Raw genomic sequence first — 20,302 nt, 5'->3', positions numbered from 1 at the left:
ATACGATTCAATGGCCAAGGCGTACGCCTGTCTCGGACCATGCCTGCCCGACGCGCATGCACGATAGTCACCCGTGTCGGGCCTCATTGCAGTCAATGGCAAAGCGTACGCAGGCTCGGTCATGAACCGTGCAATGCGTACGCATTATCACCCGCGTCGGACCTCATTGCAGTCAATGGCAAAGCGTACGCCCGGCTCGGTCATGAACCGTGCAATGCGTACGCATTGTCACCCGCGTCAGACCTCATTGCAGTCAATGGCAAAGCGTACGCACGGCTCGGTCATGAACCGTGCAATGCGTACGCATTGTCACCCGTGTCGGACCTCATTACAGTCAATGGCAAAGCGTACGCCTGGCTCGGTCATGAACCGTGCAATGCGTACGCATTGTCACCCGCGTCGGACCTCATTGCAGTCAATGGCAAAGCGTACGCCCGGCTCGGTCATGAACCGTGCAATGCGTATGCATTGTCACCCGCGTCGGACCTCATTGGTGTGACTATTTGACGGATTAAACACACAATTACTTGCCAGGGACACCTGTGCACACCTACCACACTACAGCATTGGCCACACAGTGTCACATGGCATGTAAGGCTGCATTCCCTGTGTGTTGGGGGGGCAACATTTGGTTTGTTGGGTGGCACTTTTGTTCAGCCACTCCCAGGCTGTGCATGTGTACATGGGGGCAGAATCCTTTGTGTGTTGTACACATTACCACTGTGATGTGCAAATGTACAGTAATGGGCATGAGTCACGGACACATTTGCAGGTTGGATATGTTTAGGACATGTCACATACACCCTGAGTCCTGGGGGTGATGGCATGTACATCACAGTGAGACCTGTAGCCACAATTCGGATGTGCACCCACAGTCTGTGTGCATGTTGTGTCTCAGATGTGTCTAATCAAATATGCCCAATGGGAGACATTCTCCACATCCATGTGGTATATGCAGCAACCTTGATGGTGTGTGTGTGTCATACATGTAGGGCCTGCAGGGACAACAGTGGCCACTACCTGTGGGACTCACGCTTGCCTTGTGGTGTGTACGTGATACGCCATGTCCATGCCAGTGTCGATGTGGCAATACAGGGACCCTGGGTATCTGCATGGCAAAGATCTGTGATGCCTGTGAGACATCAGGCCTCACTTGTCACTGTGGTGTGTGTTTGTAACCTCACAGCAGTACATAGGTCGGGTGACACAGTCAATTGGTTGGCCATTGCACTACATGAGACTTATGTGGACATGCGGAATTGAGATGTGAGGTGATGGCCATGTAGGTGACATATGTGTCCATGCCCAACAGCACACACCTCAGTGCATTGTGTAATGTCATGATGTATCATGTGATATTGAGACTGGTCATGGCCACATGGGTGGATGAACCGACAATCTTCCTTTGTTCATCTCTGTTCTGCAGGACACCAGCTGTCCATCGACCGTTCCCAGACCTTGAAACCATGCAGGAACGCGACTGCATCCGACAGTACCGCTTCACCAGGCCACTAAATGAGGAGTTGGCGGAGCAGTTGGCGCCACATCTGCTACCTGGCCGGACATACCCTACAGCACTGACCCCAGAGGTGAAGGTGATGGCAGCCCTGCACTTCTTTGCTACTGGTACCTTCCAGTACACTGTGGCTTCACAGGTGGGATGTCGCAAACTATGTTTAGTCGTGTGCTAAGCGATGTCTTGGAGGGGATGTTGCATTTCCTTGACCTGTACTTCAAGTTCCCTAGCCCAGCTGAACTCCCAGAAATAAAGGATGCCTTTTATACACTGGGGAGGATGCCGACCGTCATCGGCTCTATTGATGGGACACATGTGGCCCTGATACCACCACAGGCACATGAGCAGGCATACCGTATCAGGAAACATTTCCACTCAATCAATGCTCTGGTGGTATGTCTTGCAGACATGTGTATCACACATGTGTGTGCACGGTTCCCTGGTTCTGCACACGATGCCTACATAATGAGGAGTAGTCGCATTGCAACGCTGATGTCACAGATGCCAGATCAGCGTGCCTGGCTTGTCGGTGTGTACTGACTGTTTATCATTGTGTGTGTTTGTCAATGTTGTATTCCGCACTCCTACAAAACTCAGCTACTTGTTCATTTTTGTGTGTGTAGGTGACTCCGGATACCCCAACATGCCATGGTTGCTGACACCCCTCAGGAACCCTGTGACACCAGCCGAGATGCGCTACAATGAGGCACATGGTCGGAGCAGGAGGGTGATTGAGCGGACATTCGGCCTCCTGAAAAGTCGCTTTCGCTGCCTGGACAAGACCGGAGGGGCCCTCCCATATGAGCCTGCAAAGGTGTGCAAAATAATCCTTGTATGCTGCATGTACACAACATGGCAATGCGGAAGAAGGTGCCTCTCATCCAGGATGACGATGACCTACCTCCGCCACCAGTGGAGGATCCTGGCCTGGGCACGATGCCAGTGACGATGAGGATGAGGGTGACATCTGCTCACAGCTCATCAACAACTTCTTCACCTGAATGTCAGTTTCCAGGGTTGTTATGTCAATGTATGGAGTTAGCCTGGAATGTGTTGTGGCTGCTCTGTTGCTGTCTGAGTGTGTCTGTGTGCCGCTTGACTGGATGCGTGCAGTGATGTGTTCATTTAGGTGGTGTGTACTCCACAATAGGGTAGTACTGCTAACTTGTTTCTGTGTAGGTTTCTTGTGACATGTTTTGTGCAAGTGTATTGCATTTCTCTCCTGTTCTGCTGTGCTTTTGACTGTGTCTTGTGTCTGTCCTTCACAGGGTAATTTGCCTGTTGTTTGGTCAACACTGACCCCCAACACGCAGAATCTGACAGCAGTGTGGGAGTAGTCAATTGACATCAAGTGATGTGCCACATACCCCTGGACTACAATTCTCATACACTCTGTGACCGTGTGTCCACCGTAACATACAATTGCCTTGCAACTATTTTTGAATAAACATGTTGCTGATTTGTAATTAACCTGTGCTATGCTTTGTTCAGTGTGTTGTCGGTCTTCCCACATCTGAGTGACATTTGCTTACCTCACCTGTGGACTTGTTACCAATGACTGTGGATAGGTGTTGTGTTTGGGCATACCTATGTGTTTCAGGTCAACATCATTGTGTGGGATGAGTAACATGGCCATGGTGAGTATGTGTTGTGTTGCCATAGTGGTGTGTCTCCCTCACATGTGTCACATCACTATGACTCACCTAACGTTGGTCACATTGTTGCAGTATTTGGCATGCACTGTGTTGTGTAGCAGATCGACATCTCCATGACACATGACAAGTTGGAATCACAACAGAGGCAAGTATGGTGTACTGGTGAGTTTATTTTCGAACATGTGTGGGGAAAGTGCACAAGATGGTGGGTGCTGTACATTGGTTTTGGAATCCAAAGTTCACATTAGAGTTAGAAGTGCTGGTAGATGAAATGTCCAGAGTAAATTCCACAGTCATCTGCTACATTGGACCAACATGAACCCTCCATGTCATGTGGGCGAGTTGTGTGCGATTGAACAAGGTGAACGGGTTGCACACAAAGAACATTGTCGAGAACAGGTGTAGAGGCTCTGGGGGATGTGCTGGGACATCTGCCTCTCACATGTCCTTCTTTGGACGACCCCTCTTCTTCTTGGGGGGGGGATCCTCAGGTGCAGGGCTCTGCAGTGCAGGGGACTCTCCGCCACAGTCCTCCTCCCTCCCTGTGGCACTGGCACATGGTGTTGCAACAGATGTTGTGGCCACACAGGGAGGTGTGGACAGGTTTGTGTTGATATGGCGGAGGCATTGGTGTATGTCCCGATGCACCGCAGTAAGGGCATCCCACTTTGCCTCCATGCGGGCATGGTGGGCAGCCTGCTCCTGTTGTATGTCCTTGAGGATCCCCACTACCTGGCCAAATCCTCCGGTGCTATCCTGGTACGCATCTATGATGCGTGCCAGTTGGGGGTCATCATGCAGTCCAGACCCCTCTGCAAGGCACGCCCTCTGCCTCCCACCCCTCCCAGCACCCATATCAGCACGGGCAGGACCAGCGGCGGGACGCACAGATGACACTGGGACCCCTTGGGTGGTGTTGCTGGTGGTGTTTGCTGTTGCTTCCGGGGGGTCCTGTGTCCCTGTGCAGTGGGTGTTCAGTGGCCTTGGTCTGTCCATGTTGGCGGGGGTGCCCTGTTAGTTTACAGATGCTGGAGGCATGGGTACAGGGGGTGCAGATGTTGATGCTGCTGGTGCTGCATGATGACTCACACCGGAGGGGCCAGGTTGGTCATCGTCATCCGAAGAAGACAGAGACAGAGTCAGACCAGAGAGCTCAGTGGGAATCCTCTTCATTTGGTGCTGGGTCCCCAGCACCACCTGTGTTTGGAAGAGACACACAATGTAAGTTATGTTTCTACAGGCATCAATGGTTCACAAACATGACATTTTCTACTGTACGAACAAATGCCTGCCTGTACACTGCTTTTTTCCAGCTTGTCACGGACAGGGTTTGATATTGTTGTTGCCCATTTCCCAGCATGGCCTTGTGCTCCCCACAACAGAGCCCAGTGTCAGACATCTTGCCAGTCCCTTTCCACTCCCTGTGAGGTGAGCATGGTTCAGTGTTTGCTTGCTGGGCCATGTGGGTGGGTGTGGATTGTCTGTGACTGCAACTCCCATCATACTCTTGGCTACACCCCCCTTCCAAGCATGCCCATACTTCCTCCCTCTTGACTCTGCTTCCCTGTGAGGGGGTGTGACAGCAATGGCAAGATGGCTGACTGTGAAGTCCTGGTGTTTGTTGTTGCCCATTTCCCAGCAGGGCTTTGTGCTCCCCACAACAGAGCCCAGTGTCAGACATATTGTCAGTCCCTTCCCACTCCCTGTGAGGCGAGCATGGTTCAGTGTTTGCTTGCTGGGCCATGTGGGTGGGTGTGGATTGTCTGTGACTGCAACTCCCATCATACTCTTGGCTACACCTCCCTTCTCAGTATGCTCATACTTCCTCCCTCTTGACTCTGCTTCCCTGTGAGGTGGTGTGACAGCAATGGCAAGATGGCCGACTGTGAAATCCTGGTGTTTGTTTGGCTACAAGTCCAAAGAAAGCCCCTGTGCTTCACACAGCAGCACCCAGTATGGGGTATCTTTTGCTGATATTTCACAGAGGTGTTGGTCAATGCATTCTACCCGGTGAGTTGTGTAGAGTTTGTGTTCGGTAAGTAAGTATGGTCAGAGCTGTCAGTCCTCCTTCCCACCCGGACAGACATCCCACCATGAAACGTGCTTCCATTGGAGGGTGTGCAAGTTGTCTTTCAGGATGTCAGTCAGTGGTGTCCTGCTTCTGATTTGCGCACAAGCCCTACCAGGGCCTTGTGCTCCCCACAGCAGGACCCAGTGTCAGCCATTTTGTCAGTCATTTTCCACTCCCTGTGATGTGGGCATGGTTCAGAGATGTCTTGATGGGGCAATCAGGAGGGGGAGCATTATATGTGACTACAAACCCCATCATGCTTTTGGATACAATCACTTCACCTGCATCCGCACTATTCCTTCCTGTCAGTCAGCTGCACTGTGAGGTAGCGTGTTTGTGGTGGCAAACTGTCTGGAAGTATTTATTTAGCTTTGCGCCACTGCCTTGCTCTATTTGTTTGTAGGTTGATGCATGTCATGACACAGTTCCAATTCACTATGAGATGGCAGGTATTGTGTTTGTCTGACTGGCATACACATCTTGGGATGATTATCTATTGGTTACTGTGGCTTTGCTTGCGGTGCATTGTTTCACTGTCCCCTTGCCACACAATATTGGGTATGTTGTTTGTATACTCACCAGGCTCTGGTTTGTCTGTTATACCATGGAATCTCTCTGGTGGCAGGATGTCCCGCACCTTCTCCTCCCAGGTCCTGAAGTAGACTGGTTTGGCAGGAGGGCCACCGCCGGTGCACTGACTCAGGGCGTGATCTTTTTCAACGAGTTTCTTGACCCTCCTGCGCAGTCATACCACCTGTTCTGGATATCGTCCTTTGTGCGCCTTGCTGGTGCTTGAGCGTTCACCTTGTCCACAATCCTCGCCCACATCTTGGTTTTCTGCGACATGGGGCTCCTTTGGACCAATGTACCAAACAAATGTGTCTCTACTCTGATGATCTCGTCTACCAGCACTTCTAACTCACTATCTGTGAACTTTGGATTCTTCTTTGGAGGCATGGTGATGGGTGGTGGTGGTGAGTGAGGGTGCAAGTGAGGGTGGGTTAGTGTTGGTTTTGCTAGCTGTATGTGTGTGTGCTTTTGGATGAGGCGCTGATGGTGTGTGAGTTGTGTGATGGGTGAGTTGTGAGTGTGTCTGTGGTTGCTGTGTGATGGTGTTTGCTGCTGGATGTGTCTCCTGTTTGCAAGGGATCATGGTAGTGATTGTAGTCCTTTATATAGTTGGAGTTGTGGGTGTGTCTTTGTCCCAGGTTTTTTTTATTTGATATTTATTGACTTTGTCATTGCTTGTTTGGTCCTTTTTTGTCTTTTTTCCTTTGGGTTTTGTAGGCATGAAGGAGACGTTCTTCTGACGGAAACGGACGCTGATGTTGATGTTGACTCGTGCGGGCTTCTCCGCCTTGTTCACGCGGACTATCTTCTGTGTTTCATACGAGTCGGTCGCGGAGATCTCTATTACTTGTGGGCCCGGTTTTCTGTGCGTGTCGGTCGTGCGGCTTGGTCTCAGTGCAAGTCGGTCTGGATTTACACGCATTGCATCGTACTGCGTGGATCGGACATCACGGGTCGGTCGAATTCATTCCGGGTTCGTGTCAGTCGGTGAAACTCGCGTCGGTTTTCCGGCCGGATCACTATTTTCCCTACGGCTCGGTCGTACGGCTTGTATTCCGTACGTGACGGTTGTAATTCACATGCGTTGCATCGTACTGCATGGGTCGTACGGTGCTGGTCCGTGTCGGTCGGTCTCCGGTCTGGGTCCGTGGCGGTCGGTACGATTTGCGGTAGGAATCGGAATCGACCCCTCGATCGGAGTGCTTTCCGACCCGGATCGGAATCGGCACCTATGTGTTTATACTTTGTGGGCTCTGGAGATCAGCCCTAAGACTTGTTTCCTTCCGCTTAGGGACTTTTTTCTGTTCAATTGCCTCTATTTAACTGTCTTGATAGAAAACTACCAGCAGAGGTCAGTAAAATACCAGAATCATTTTAGCATTCTCTAGATTCCAGTCCATAGAAATTGTGTTCCACGAGCACCCGTAGACAAATTTTTTTTTCAAATCTTCTATTTTAACTGATAGGACCACTGAAGGCCCTGAATTAAAAACATAGCTTTGGACTATCCCATTTCCCGCTGAAAGGCAATATTTCTCTCCATGTGTTCCCATACCTGGCATGTTACGCAGTTTGGTGCTGCTTTCCATCCATGTTAAAGAACAGTAGATGTTTCAGCACCCAGGCTAATGTGCTGAATAGCTAAATACATTTAAGGTCCCAAAAGCGAGATCGATTGCATTGCAAATGCTTATTTTAGAAGCGGGTTGTGTGTTTATAGGGAAATAGGGTGAGAAGTAATTTAATTATAATTACATTATTAATATTCTTTAATAAGAAATATCTTATTTATTTAAAATTTTATATTATTGATTGTGGGAAATAATGTATTATTAATTATTTATTAATTTGTTATTAATTATTATTAATGGGGAGTAGGGTGGGAATTAATTTAATTGTAATACATTTATTAATATTTCTTTTATAATATTTATTTATTTTAATTGTATGGTGTGTGAATTAATTTATTAATAATTATTTATAATTTGATTGTTGGTTGTTAATTGTTATTCTTTAATTAATTAACTGTTAATTGTGTTATGTTTTACGGAATTGGTGGTGGCATTTATAGGGTAATATGGTGGAAGGTAATTTATTTTTAATTAATTATTTGTTAATTGATGCTAATGAATTAATTAATTTTAAATATTCCTATTGTGTAATAATTGTGATGTGTGAGTTGTGGTGTTTATAGTGGTAATAATTGTGATGTGTGAGTTGTGGTGTTTATAGTGGTAAATGGTGGAAAGGTCATTTTTTTTAAATTAACTAATTATTTGTTGTTCATTGATAGTAATTTATTAATGTAAAATTAGTTATAGTGTGTAAATATTTTTAGGTGTGTGTTTTTGTATTTATTGGGGTAAAATGGTGGAAAGTAATTTAGTTTACATTAATTAATCATTACTTGAACATTAATATTTATTTATTAATTGATAAATATTTTTGGTAATTGTTTATTTTTTTGGGGGATTTATGTTCTATACTTGTAACGTTTGGTTAGTAAAATAATTTTTACCTTTTTAAATATGTTTCTTAATTATTAATATTTTTTAAATTGGTAATTCATTGTGTTATTTATTGAGGTACACTTTTTTATTTAATTTAGATGTGTGTTGTAAATTGTTTTGTGGTGTTATAGGGTAGGAAAAACAATATTACATTTATGTAATAATTATTTTTTTAGATTAAAATTAATTTATATTACAAAATATTTTTGGGGAAAACTTTTTTGTTGCACTTAAAAAATATTTTATGTACATTGTATATTGTTCTACATTATAATATGTTTCTATGTTTTCTAAAAATGTATAATACATATGTTTTGTTTTTGGCTTTTTTATTAGATGTTGTATAGTAGTTGATATTTTGTTTGTTTTTAATTTTTAATTTTCTTATGTGTGAATAGTAATTTTTACCCCTTTGCTATCCACCACTTTCCCTACAGCTGCATGTGCAGGAGTGGAAATAGTAATTTATTCCCCTGCACTTTTCAACACTTTCCCTACTGTTGCACTCGCTGGAGTGAAAATAGTAATTTTTACCCCTCCGCTATCCAACAGTTTCCCTACTGTTGCATACGCGTTGGTCGCAGAAGATCTCTATTACTTGTGGGCCCGGTTTTCTGTGCGTGTCGGTCGTGCGGCTTGGTCTCCGTGCGAGTCGTCTGGGTTTACACGCATTGCATCATACTGCGCGGATCGCACATCGCGGGTATAGGTCGGTCGAGTTTATTCCGGGTTCGTGTCGGTCGGTGAAACTCGCGTCGGTTTTCCGTCCGGATCACTATTTTCCCTACAGCTTAGTCGTACGGCTTGTATTCCGTACGTGTCTGTTGTAATTCACATGTGTTGCATCGTACTGCATGGGTCGTACGCGCTGGTCCGTGTCGGTCGGTCTCCGGTCTGGGTCGGTACGATTTGCGGTCGGAATCGGAATCGGCCCCTCGGCCGGAGTGCTTTCCAACCCGGATCGGAATCGGCACCTCTGTGTTTATACTTTGTGGGCTCTGGAGATCAGCCCTAAGACTTGTTTCCTTCCGCTTAGGGACATTTTTCTGTTCAATTGCCTCTATTTAACCATCTTGATAGAAAACTACCAGCAGAGGTCACTAAAATACCAGAATTGCTTTCTGCTGAGGGACTTTCTTTTTGAAAAATTTTCTGGCAACTGCCTCTATTTAACCCGCTTGATAGAAAATGACCAGCAGAGGTCAGTAAAATACCAGAATCATTTTTAGCATTCTCTAGATTCCAGTCCATAGAAATTTAGAATTTTCTTATGTGTGAATAGCAATTTTTACCCCTTTGCTATCCACCACTTTCCCTACAGCTGCATTCGCAGGACTGGACATAGTAATTTATACCCCTGCACTTTTCAACACTTTCCCTACTGTTGCACTCGCTGGAGTGAGAATAGTAATTTTTACCCCTCCGCTATCCAACAGTTTCCCTACTGTTGCACTCTTTGGAGTGGGAAAAGTAATTTTATCCCCTCTGCTAGCCAACACTTTCCCTAGTGTTGCACTCATTGGAGTGGGAAGAATAAATCTTTTACTCCGCTATCCAACACTTTCCCTACTGTTGCACTCGCAGGAGTGGGAATAGTTATTTTTACCCTTCCGCTATCCAACACTTTCCCTACTGTTGCACTCGCTGGAGTGGGAATAATAAATTATTCCCCTCTGTTTTCCAACACTATCCCTACTGTTGCACTCATTGGAGTGGGAGTAGAAATTTTTACCCCTACACTATCCAACACTTTCCCTACTGTTGCACTTGTTGGAATGGGAATAGTAATTTTTTCTCTCCGCTATCCAACATTTTCCCGACTGTTGCACTCATTGGAGGGGGAGTATTAAATTATTCCCCTCCGCTATCCAACACTTTCCCTACTGTTGCACTTATTGAAGTGGGAATAGTAAATTATTCCCCTCCGCTATGCAAAACACTTTGGTGCCAATTACGATCCGGTAAAAATTTTCCCCGTACGACTCGTATCCGGTCTTTTTACCGTACGAATCGTACAAGTGCCGTACAAACTGCCAATCACGATTCGCATGGTAAAAAGTCCATACGAACCGCATTGGGAATTATTCCCCACACGTCCTCGGGTCGGAAAATGTGTCCGACACGTCCTCGGACGATTTACCGTACAAATGTGAAAAGTGAAGTCCGACCGAGGAATCACAATCCATCCCGTGCGTCCGATGTTACAACCGTATGGAAAAAAACACCGTCCGCACCGAACTCCCATAGCAACCATGGAGACATGTGCCCGCATATGCGCCCAACACTCCCCCAGCCCCCTAACGTCCGAGACGTACCCCCGTGTATGTACACTCCCACCCGTGTATGTACACCCCTGTACGTGTCGTACCCCCCATGTATGTACACCCCTGTATGTGTCGTACCCCCCCTGTATGTACACCCCTGTATGTGTCGTACCCCCGTGTATGTACACCCCTGTACGTGTCGTACCCCCCGTGTATGTACACCCCTGTACGTGTCGTACCCCCGTGTATGTACACCCCTGTACGTGTCGTACCCCCGTGTCTGTACATCCCTGTACGTGTCGTACCCCCCCTGTATGTACACCCCTGTACGTGTCGTACCCCCCTTGTAAGTACACCCCTGTACATGTCGTACCCCCTGTGTATGTACACCCCTGTACGTGTCGTACCCCCGTGTATGTACACCCCTTTACGTGTCCTACCCCCGTGTATGTACACCCATGTACGTGTCGTACCCCCGTGTATGTACACCCCTGTACGTGTCGTACCCCCCGTGTATGTACACCCCTGTACGTATCGTACCCCCCCTGTATGTACACCCCTGTACGTGTCGTACCCCCCGTGTATGTACACCCCTGTACGTGTCGTACCCCCGTGTATGTACACCCCTGTACGTGTCGTACCCCCCATGTATGTACACCCCTGTATGTGTCGTACCCCCCCTGTATGTACACCCCTGTATGTGTCGTACCCCCGTGTATGTACACCCCTGTACGTGTCGTACCCCCCGTGTATGTACACCCCTGTACGTGTCGTACCCCCGTGTATGTACACCCCTGTACGTGTCGTACCCCCGTGTCTGTACATCCCTGTACGTGTCGTACCCCCCCTGTATGTACACCCCTGTACGTGTCGTACCCCCCTTGTAAGTACACCCCTGTACATGTCGTACCCCCCGTGTATGTACACCCCTGTACGTGTCGTACCCCCGTGTATGTACACCCCTTTACGTGTCCTACCCCCGTGTATGTACACCCATGTACGTGTCGTACCCCCGTGTATGTACACCCCTGTACGTGTCGTACCCCCCGTGTATGTACACCCCTGTACGTATCGTACCCCCCCTGTATGTACACCCCTGTACATGTCGTACCCCCCGTGTATGTACACCCCTGTACGTGTCGTACCCCCGTGTATGTACACCCCTGTACGTGTCGTACCCCCGTGTATGTACACCCCTGTACGTGTCGTACCCCCCCGTGTATGTACACCCCTGTACGAGTCCTACCCCCCGTGTATGTACACCCCTGTACGTGTCGTACCCCCGTGTATGTACACCCCTGTACATGTCGTACCCCCCGTGTATGTACACCCCTGTACGTGTCGTACCCCAACCCGTGTATGTGCACCCCTGTACATCAGAGTCATACCCACACCCGTGTATGTACACCCGTGTACGTCAGAGTCGCACCCCCACCACAACCTCCTAAGTACGGTGCGCACCCCAGGCCCCAACATCACAACCGCATGTACGAGTCGTACCAAGCCACACACAAGGACAGCACTGTACAACAAAATGGCCCATGTACACCCCGTACACACGCTAAAAACGCACGTACACAACCAGGACAAAACAAAACGACACAAGAATACACCATTCGAATGGCACAAAGCCACTAAACATGTCCAACAATCACTAAAACAACACATTCACTGACCTGTAACTGCCAAAAACAAACAGAGGCCCAAAACACCACCACTCCTTATAACACACCCACCCAAACTTCAAACACAGCCACACCCACCAATGGACCAATAAAAAGGGCCCACACACATAAACCATGAGCCTTTGTAACAGACTCACTGCTGCCAGACCCTCCAGACAACCCACAGCACCATACTACAAGCTTTACCACACCTTACACTTGCACATCTTCACACAACCACCTTCACAAACACCCCCTCATCACATTCACACACACACACACCTGCACAACCACACCCACACACCCACAACCATCCACACACCCCACCATCCACCCCCACACCCCTCACCATGCCCACTAACAAGAATCCAAAGTTCAGTAACCGAGAGTTGGAGGTCCTTGTCAATGAAATCCTCAGAGTCGAGCCACACCTCTTTGGAACATTGGTCAGACAGACCAGCATGTCAGAAAAAACAGCCATGTGGCAGACCATCGTCGATGCTGTGAATGCTGTTGCGGACACCAGAAGGAACAAGCAGGAATGCCAAGCCAGGTGGTACGATCTGCGGAGGAGGGTCCGAGCCAAGATGACGGACGAACACAACCAGGCCAACGTCACTGGAGGAGGGCCGTCCCGCAGACCCGTACACTACCATCCCTGGGAGGAGAGGGTGATGGCCATACTGCCGGTGGAGGCAGTCGAAGGATTAGGAGGACTCCGAGACCCGGGTGAGTACACAAACAACGCACCTCACATGGGGGGAACGTCATCCACAACCAAACTCACAAACAGGCACGCAACCACCCCAAGCTATCGCATGACTCAACCACACTCCATGAACACGCACATGCCACTGGCGCCACCATGCCCCATGCACCCAGCTGGACAATGTCAAGTCACAGGCCACAGAAGACACCAACACATGACACGATAAGCCAGATGGCGGGAGGGTGGGCCACAAAAATCACATAGTGCAACTCAGAAGCAGACAACAATGCCCACTGCCCATATGGCCTAGGTCACAGCCAGACAAACACTGTGTCCCCACACAGGAAAGACTCGCCAGCAAATGGCGGACGCCTTGCATTAACACATGGGGGTGAAGGCACGTTTTTGCACATGACAGCAGCTAATGAACAGCCAACACTGTGAAAGAGTGGCAGCACACACCACCACAGCAGCAGCGCTGACACAGACACTACACCCAATGGGTGCCTGGAGATCAGAAAAAAACTCACATCAACAAGCCAAGGGCCATGCAAAGATCTGCTAACAGTGTGTGCCCAGGAAGCTGGGCTTAGGTGACAGAGGGTGACACACAGAGGGAGGGAGAGGGGGACAGAGAGGGAGGGAGACACGGGAAGACGGACAGAGGGAGGAGGCTGACACACAGAGGGAGGGGCAGGGGGACACAGAGGGAGGGACAGGGGGACACAGAAGGAGGGAGACACAGGGAGACGGACAGAGGGAGGAGGCTGACACACAGAGGTAGGGACAGGGGGACACAGAGGGAGGGAGAGGGGGACAGAGAGGGAGGGAGACACAGGGAGACGGACAGAGGGAGGAGGCTGACACACAGAGGTAGGGACAGGGGGACAGAGAGGGAGGGAGAGGGGGACAGAGAGGGAGGGAGACACAGGGAGACGGACAGAGGGAGGAGGCTGACACACAGAGGGAGGGAGAGGGGGACAGAGAGGGAGGGAGACACGGAAAGACAGACAGAGGGAGGAGGCTGACACACAGAGGGAGGGACAGGGGACACAGAGGGAGGGAGAGGGGGACACAGAGGGAGGGAGAGGGGGACACAGAGGGAGGGAGACACAGGGAGACGGACAGAGGGAGGAGGCTGACAGACAGAGGTAGGGACAGGGGACACAGAGGGAGGGAGAGGGGGACAGAGAGGGAGGGAGACACAGGGAGACGGACAGAGGGAGGAGGCTGACACACAGAGGGAGGGACAGGGGGACACAGAGGGAGGGAGAGGGGGACACAGAGGGAGGGAGACACAGGGAGAGCAAATCAGCCTTGTGGTGTGTGGGAATGTCTGGTCGTCAGCAGGTGGACTGCGTGCATGTAGACAAGGGTGGCCAGTGCCAGCACCCCCCCTCTCCTCTATGGCAAAACACAGGGCCATGTCACAACCTGTGCACGAGCACAACGACAGCTACCTGCATTATCTAAGTGTGTGGAGCCACTCCATATGCCCACGTACAGTGCAACACGGAAGGCGCCAATGCATGGCTCGCCACACCTGCCCACTCCACTGCTGACTGCAGTCACACTTGATGCAGCAAGTAAGACTGTGCCACACATAGTTAAAGGCGCCAAAGTGGTGCCCAAGATACACACCCATGCACAAGTGCACTGTGAGTGGAATGCAAGACAGATCCTAATTCCCAGAGGCAATGTTCCAACTTTGAAACTGATGAAACATGGATGTTGCATGGACCAAAATTAACATTGTCTCTCTCACACACAGGTCAACCTCGTGGTTCACCCCTCAACACTGGGGGGGAAGACTCACAGGACCCGGCTCTGCGGGAGGCCGATCCCACCGGCAGCGACGACTCTCACCACTCTGTGGACGACCCCGACCAACCTGGCCCCTCTGGTGTCCAACGACCAGCAGCACCTGCGTCAGGTACAACGGGGCCAACCACCACCCCCACTCCTGCCACATCCCTGGAGACACCCAGGATCCCTGCCCTACCACCACAAAGCAGCCAGGCTGGCCAGGAGGGACACGGTGTCCCGGGCACCCAGGAGGAGGCAGGCGACAATGCCAATGCCACCCCTCAGGGGTCCCGGAGACCCGATGTGCCCACAAGGGCAGGCCAGGTGCAAGTGGGCAGGGGTGGTGGGAGTGGAGGACGGCGGAGGCGCCAGCCTGACCAGTTGGCTGGGGAACCGGTATATTCCCATGTCCGTAACATCCTGGACACATACCGGCAGGACACCACGGGCATGGCCCAGGTTGTGTCCACCCTCAATGAGATGAAGGGGACCCTCGATGAGATAAAGACCCAGCAGGCCCAGCAACATGCCTGTCTACTGCAACACCAACGGAGGATGGAGGACAGACAGGCTGAGCTCGTGACGGTGTTCCAGGGGATTCACAATACACTCCGTCGGATGGCCGACAACATAGGCAACCCTCCCTGTGCCAGAAGGCGTAGAATATCACCACCCACAGGGAGGGACCAGGAGGAGGAGGAAACATCCGATGGAGCATCCCAAACATCGTCACGCCTGCTTCTGAGGGTCCCCGCAGGAGGCCGGGTCGTCCACGGAAAGGACCGTGAGGGTCGGCGCTACATCACCATCTCCCAGGACACCTGGCCTGGCACCTGGCCCACTGGAGCAACAGCATCACAGCATCAAGAGACATTCTCTGCCACATGGCCTTGCTGGTCACTGTCTGACCAATGTTGACAAAGACTGTGGCATGGACTCTGAGGATTTCCAATGGCAAGGACACCAACTCCCCTACTGAACTTTGGATTCAAAACTCCCGGAAAGCCCCTCACGTCATACACCCCCCACCCCCCCACAAAAATAGAAAGTCACACCATGAAGAGAAGATGCCTGCTGGTTGCATTATTACCTTACATGTGTCTTGTAAAGTCTAAACATGCCAGAGTTCTCTTTTGACTTCAACCATCCACACCCTGGGGCCTGAGTCTGGCACAGGACACACGGGTCACAGTGTATTAGGCAAGACAGACATGGAGCACCATACACACCCGTGATGGGCCCAACCAGCTGAGGGGGTGGCCGCACAACCGTGCTGACAGACACATTGAGTACAGCAACAGTCATGCGCAGAGGTCAGGGATCCTGTCCAGTGTCCTGGGGGGCACCAAGGTATGTGTAGACAGGTGGCAGAACCATGTCCTGCAAGCTTGAGTCCGGTGGATGCAGAGAATGGGGGCCTGCCCAACGTTGGATGCATGGGAATGGCACATGTCACAATACCCACACAGTCATGGACATCATGCACAATACACACTCTCATCCCACACACACAGCTTGCATCTTGCTACTCGACACATAGACACATAGCCACTATCACGGAAAACCATGCCAGACATGCCGGATGCACCGTGGCAACACACCAGCATTGACTGAGAAGAGGCACCTTGGAGGCATAGGGACACCTTTATTAGTCATGCATTCCGGAATGCAGAGGCAACTTGAAGTACACATGAACACTTCATGTGGAGTAACATGTGGGTCCAACACTGGCACCCCCCTTCTGCAGCACAAATGTGTGATAGCCATTGAACTGGCACACAATTGTCGGCTAACAGCTAAACACCCACAGCTGCTCACGGAGAGACTGCCATACACCATAGATCGGCTGATGTAGAAGTCCCACACCATGTCAAGCCAATGCAAACCGTATGTGTCCGAGGGCAGTGTTACACACATTGATGCCATCATCACAATCCACTATCCCATCACTGATGACTGTCAACAAGTCAGACCATCTATTCAGGTGTACACAGCTGCATGTCATGTGTACCATGGTGAGGCAACATGTCTGCAGAGGAACCAAACATCCACAGGGGCAGTGTGCATACATCGTGAACAACTGCCACACCCAATACACCCCTGATGCATCCCTTACCCTAAGGAGACTTCCAAACGTGTCCGTGCCTGTAACGCTGAGTCAGCACACGATGACGTGTCCATGAGGAATAGCAGTGCCACAACAATGCAAGCAGCAGACGGCATGCGCAAGTACCTGGGGAAGAGAGACACACAAGAAGTCAGCCACAAAAAGCACAGCCACTTGCATGTGCATTTACTCGACACATGTATGGATGACAACATGCTAGGTCACAATTATGACTGGCGAAATACAACCATCACTGGCACCATCACTCCAGTGACACATCCACACACACCTCTGACTCACGTGGCATACATGCAGATGGACACTCACATTGCAACACATGCCACACGGGGACCAATGCGTGCACACACAGACACTGGTACTCACCACTAAGCAAAGAAGTCGCGTGTGAGCCGAGTCTGGATGTCCTCGTCTCCACATCCTCCACATCACTAGCCCCATTGCCAAGCCCTTCGTCCTCCACGGGTGGATGGTCCTCGTCATATTGATCCAGGATGAGTGGCACAGCTTTCTCAACTGCCATGTTGTGCAGCATGCAGCAGACCATGAAGATTTTGCAGACCTTCACAGGGGCATATGGGAGGGCGCCGCCGGTCTTGTGTAGGCACCTGAATCGGCTCTTCAGCAGGCCAAATGTCCTCTCTATCACTCGCCTTGTCCGGCCATGGGCGGTGTTGTATCGGAGCTGGGCCGGCGTGATGGGGTTGCGGAGAGGTGTGATCAGCCATGGCATGTTGGGATAGCCAGCGTCCCCTACATGGGAAGCACATGGACATCGTTAGAACTGGAGAAGCGGTCGTGCCGGTGGTCTACGCAAAATACAGGACAGACAGACTGTACCCACCAACAACACATGCTCGTTCGTTGTGCAGCTGCGTCATCATTTCAGGCACCCTGCTACGCCTCATGATGTAGGCATCGTGTGCTGATCCTGGAAAACGAGCACAGACATGTGAAATCACCATGTTGGACAGACACACCACAAGGGCATTAATGTAGTGCTTGCGATTCCGGTACGCTACCTCCTGTGCCTGTGGTGGTACCAAAACAACATGTGTCCCATCTATGGACCCAATGACATGGGGCATCCCTCCCAGGGCATAGAATCCACGCTTGACCCGAGTCAACATTTCAGGGGTTGGGAAATGGATGAAGTCATCCAGGTGAATCAACATGGCCTCTAAGAAATCATGCAGCACACGGCAGAACATGCTCTGGGACATGCCACCAACATGAGCTATGGTATTTTGAAAGGTACCCGTGGCTAGAAAATGTAGGGCTGCCATTACCTTCAGCTTGGGTGTCAGTGCCGTAGGATACCTGTGCAGCGGTTGCAGGTGTGGTGCCAGTCTCACCGTCAACTCCAGAATCAACCGTTGGGGGAAGCGGTAGCACCGGATACGATCATTCTCCCGCATGGCAGCCAAGTCCGGAATTGCTCGGGCAAGAGGCGGCGCTCTGCAGTAATGTGGAAGTGACAAGGAAGAGTGAGTGCACCACAACAACAAATAATTTGTACTGAGCACATGTTAATCTGTCTATACACATATGCTACATACGGAGTCAGGTATGTGCCACATGCCCTGGACACGTATGGCTGCCAGGTGACACTCCTACCAAGAGCCAGCTACACACGGAGATTGAGAACCTCCACATGCCATGGCATGGGATTAGCTGTGTCCCAGTGCAAGTGAACAGCCAGACGCAAGACAGGAGTGACATACACCCACACATCAGCAGAAGTAGGATGCCGATTGCAGAGACTGGTAGCGGAACACTAGAGCCACAGGTCACATGACATTACACTAGGACAGCCCACACACCTTGCCATGAAGGTGCACATGTCATGACTCACCACACATTCATAGAGAGGATGCAGACATGACCTAGTTACGCTACTCCGTGTCCCATGCATACATACGCACCTCACATCCAATACCACATGTGGCATGGTGTGCGGAACAGTGTGCAATGTCAATCTACACACAGACACATTTTGGTTGCTGCAACAGCTGCAGCTTTTGAGGGTGCTCCAACATCAACCTAATGGGAAACCCCCACACATTCATGACATAGTCACTTCGTGCACCGTGGTTAGTGACAACTCAGGTGTGGTAACCCCTGTACCGGGCATCAGGGGACACTTCCGTGTGTTGGTGTCCGTGCCATGCCAGTGTCGGTCATCCCAAGTGTGCAGTACGACATGCACATATGTCCAAGGAGTCAAGGGCATGCCTGGCACACATTGCACCGTCACATATTACATCTGTACACATCTCATCATACATCTGGTGCCTTCTCGACTCAGGAGTAATGTGCCACATCACAGCCTGTCACACCTGTGCCCCACACATGTAGTACTGCACAGACAATGCCTTGATGTCCATCCATGGACAAGTATGTCCGCCCTATTCCTTCCTGTGCGCTGCCTGTCACCACTGTGATGTGTGAAAACCGCCGTACTGCTGCTATGAGGGCCTGTGTACGTTCCCATATCACTATGGGAGTGCTGCCGTATGTGTACCCATAGTGAAAGTGAGCGTACAGGCGTGTGTACGGTCCGTACCACTATGGGTGTCCTCGCGTATGCGTACTCGTACTGGTACGGCCCGTACACACGCCTGTACGTTCACTATCACTATGGGTGTCCTCGCGTATGCGTACTCGTAGTGATAGTGAGCGTACAGGCGTGTGTACGGGCCGTACCAGTACGAGTACGCATACGCGAGGACACCCATAGTGGTACGGCCCGTACACACGCCTGTACGCTCACTTTCACTATGTGTGTTCTCGCGTATGCGTACCCATAGTGGAAGTGAGCGTACAGGCGTGTGTACGGGCCGTACCACTATGGGTGTCCTCGCGTATGCGTACTCGTACTGGTACGGCCCGTACACACGCCTGTACGCACACTATCACTACGAGTACGTGTACGCGAGGAAACCCATAGTGATAGTGAACGTACGCACGCGTGTACGGGCCGTTGCTATGCATTTGGGGTGCCCTAGGGGCCCGGAACGCACCGTACCTGTGGGTGAAGCTCAATTTTACATAGGAGACACATGAGGGACAAGTATTAAGGCCTACATGCATGCAGGTTGTCATGGAGACCAAGTTTCAAGTTTGAATTTGTTCTGGAAGGTGCACAGCAGAAGTCAGTTGGAATGAATCTACTTTGTTGCAATGTGTTTGTGGGGTTGACATCATGCTGAAGAAAAAAACACAATGAGAACCCACTGACTGTGCTAGGTTTGAAGGGATTGGAGCAAACATAGGATGCAAATGTGAGTGACCAATCACTCTGTACTCCTGTGCATGAAACAGGCCAGCAAGGCAGATATAAGGCAGCAAGGTCCAATGAGGGAGCACTTGCCTGCACATATTTCCTATCTACCACACTGCTGCTGCTCGT

Source organism: Triturus cristatus, chromosome 7 (genome assembly GCF_964204655.1).
Source record: "Triturus cristatus chromosome 7, aTriCri1.1, whole genome shotgun sequence".
In the NCBI taxonomy this organism is placed as follows: domain Eukaryota; kingdom Metazoa; phylum Chordata; class Amphibia; order Caudata; family Salamandridae; genus Triturus; species Triturus cristatus.
This window is presented reverse-complemented; position numbering follows the sequence as displayed.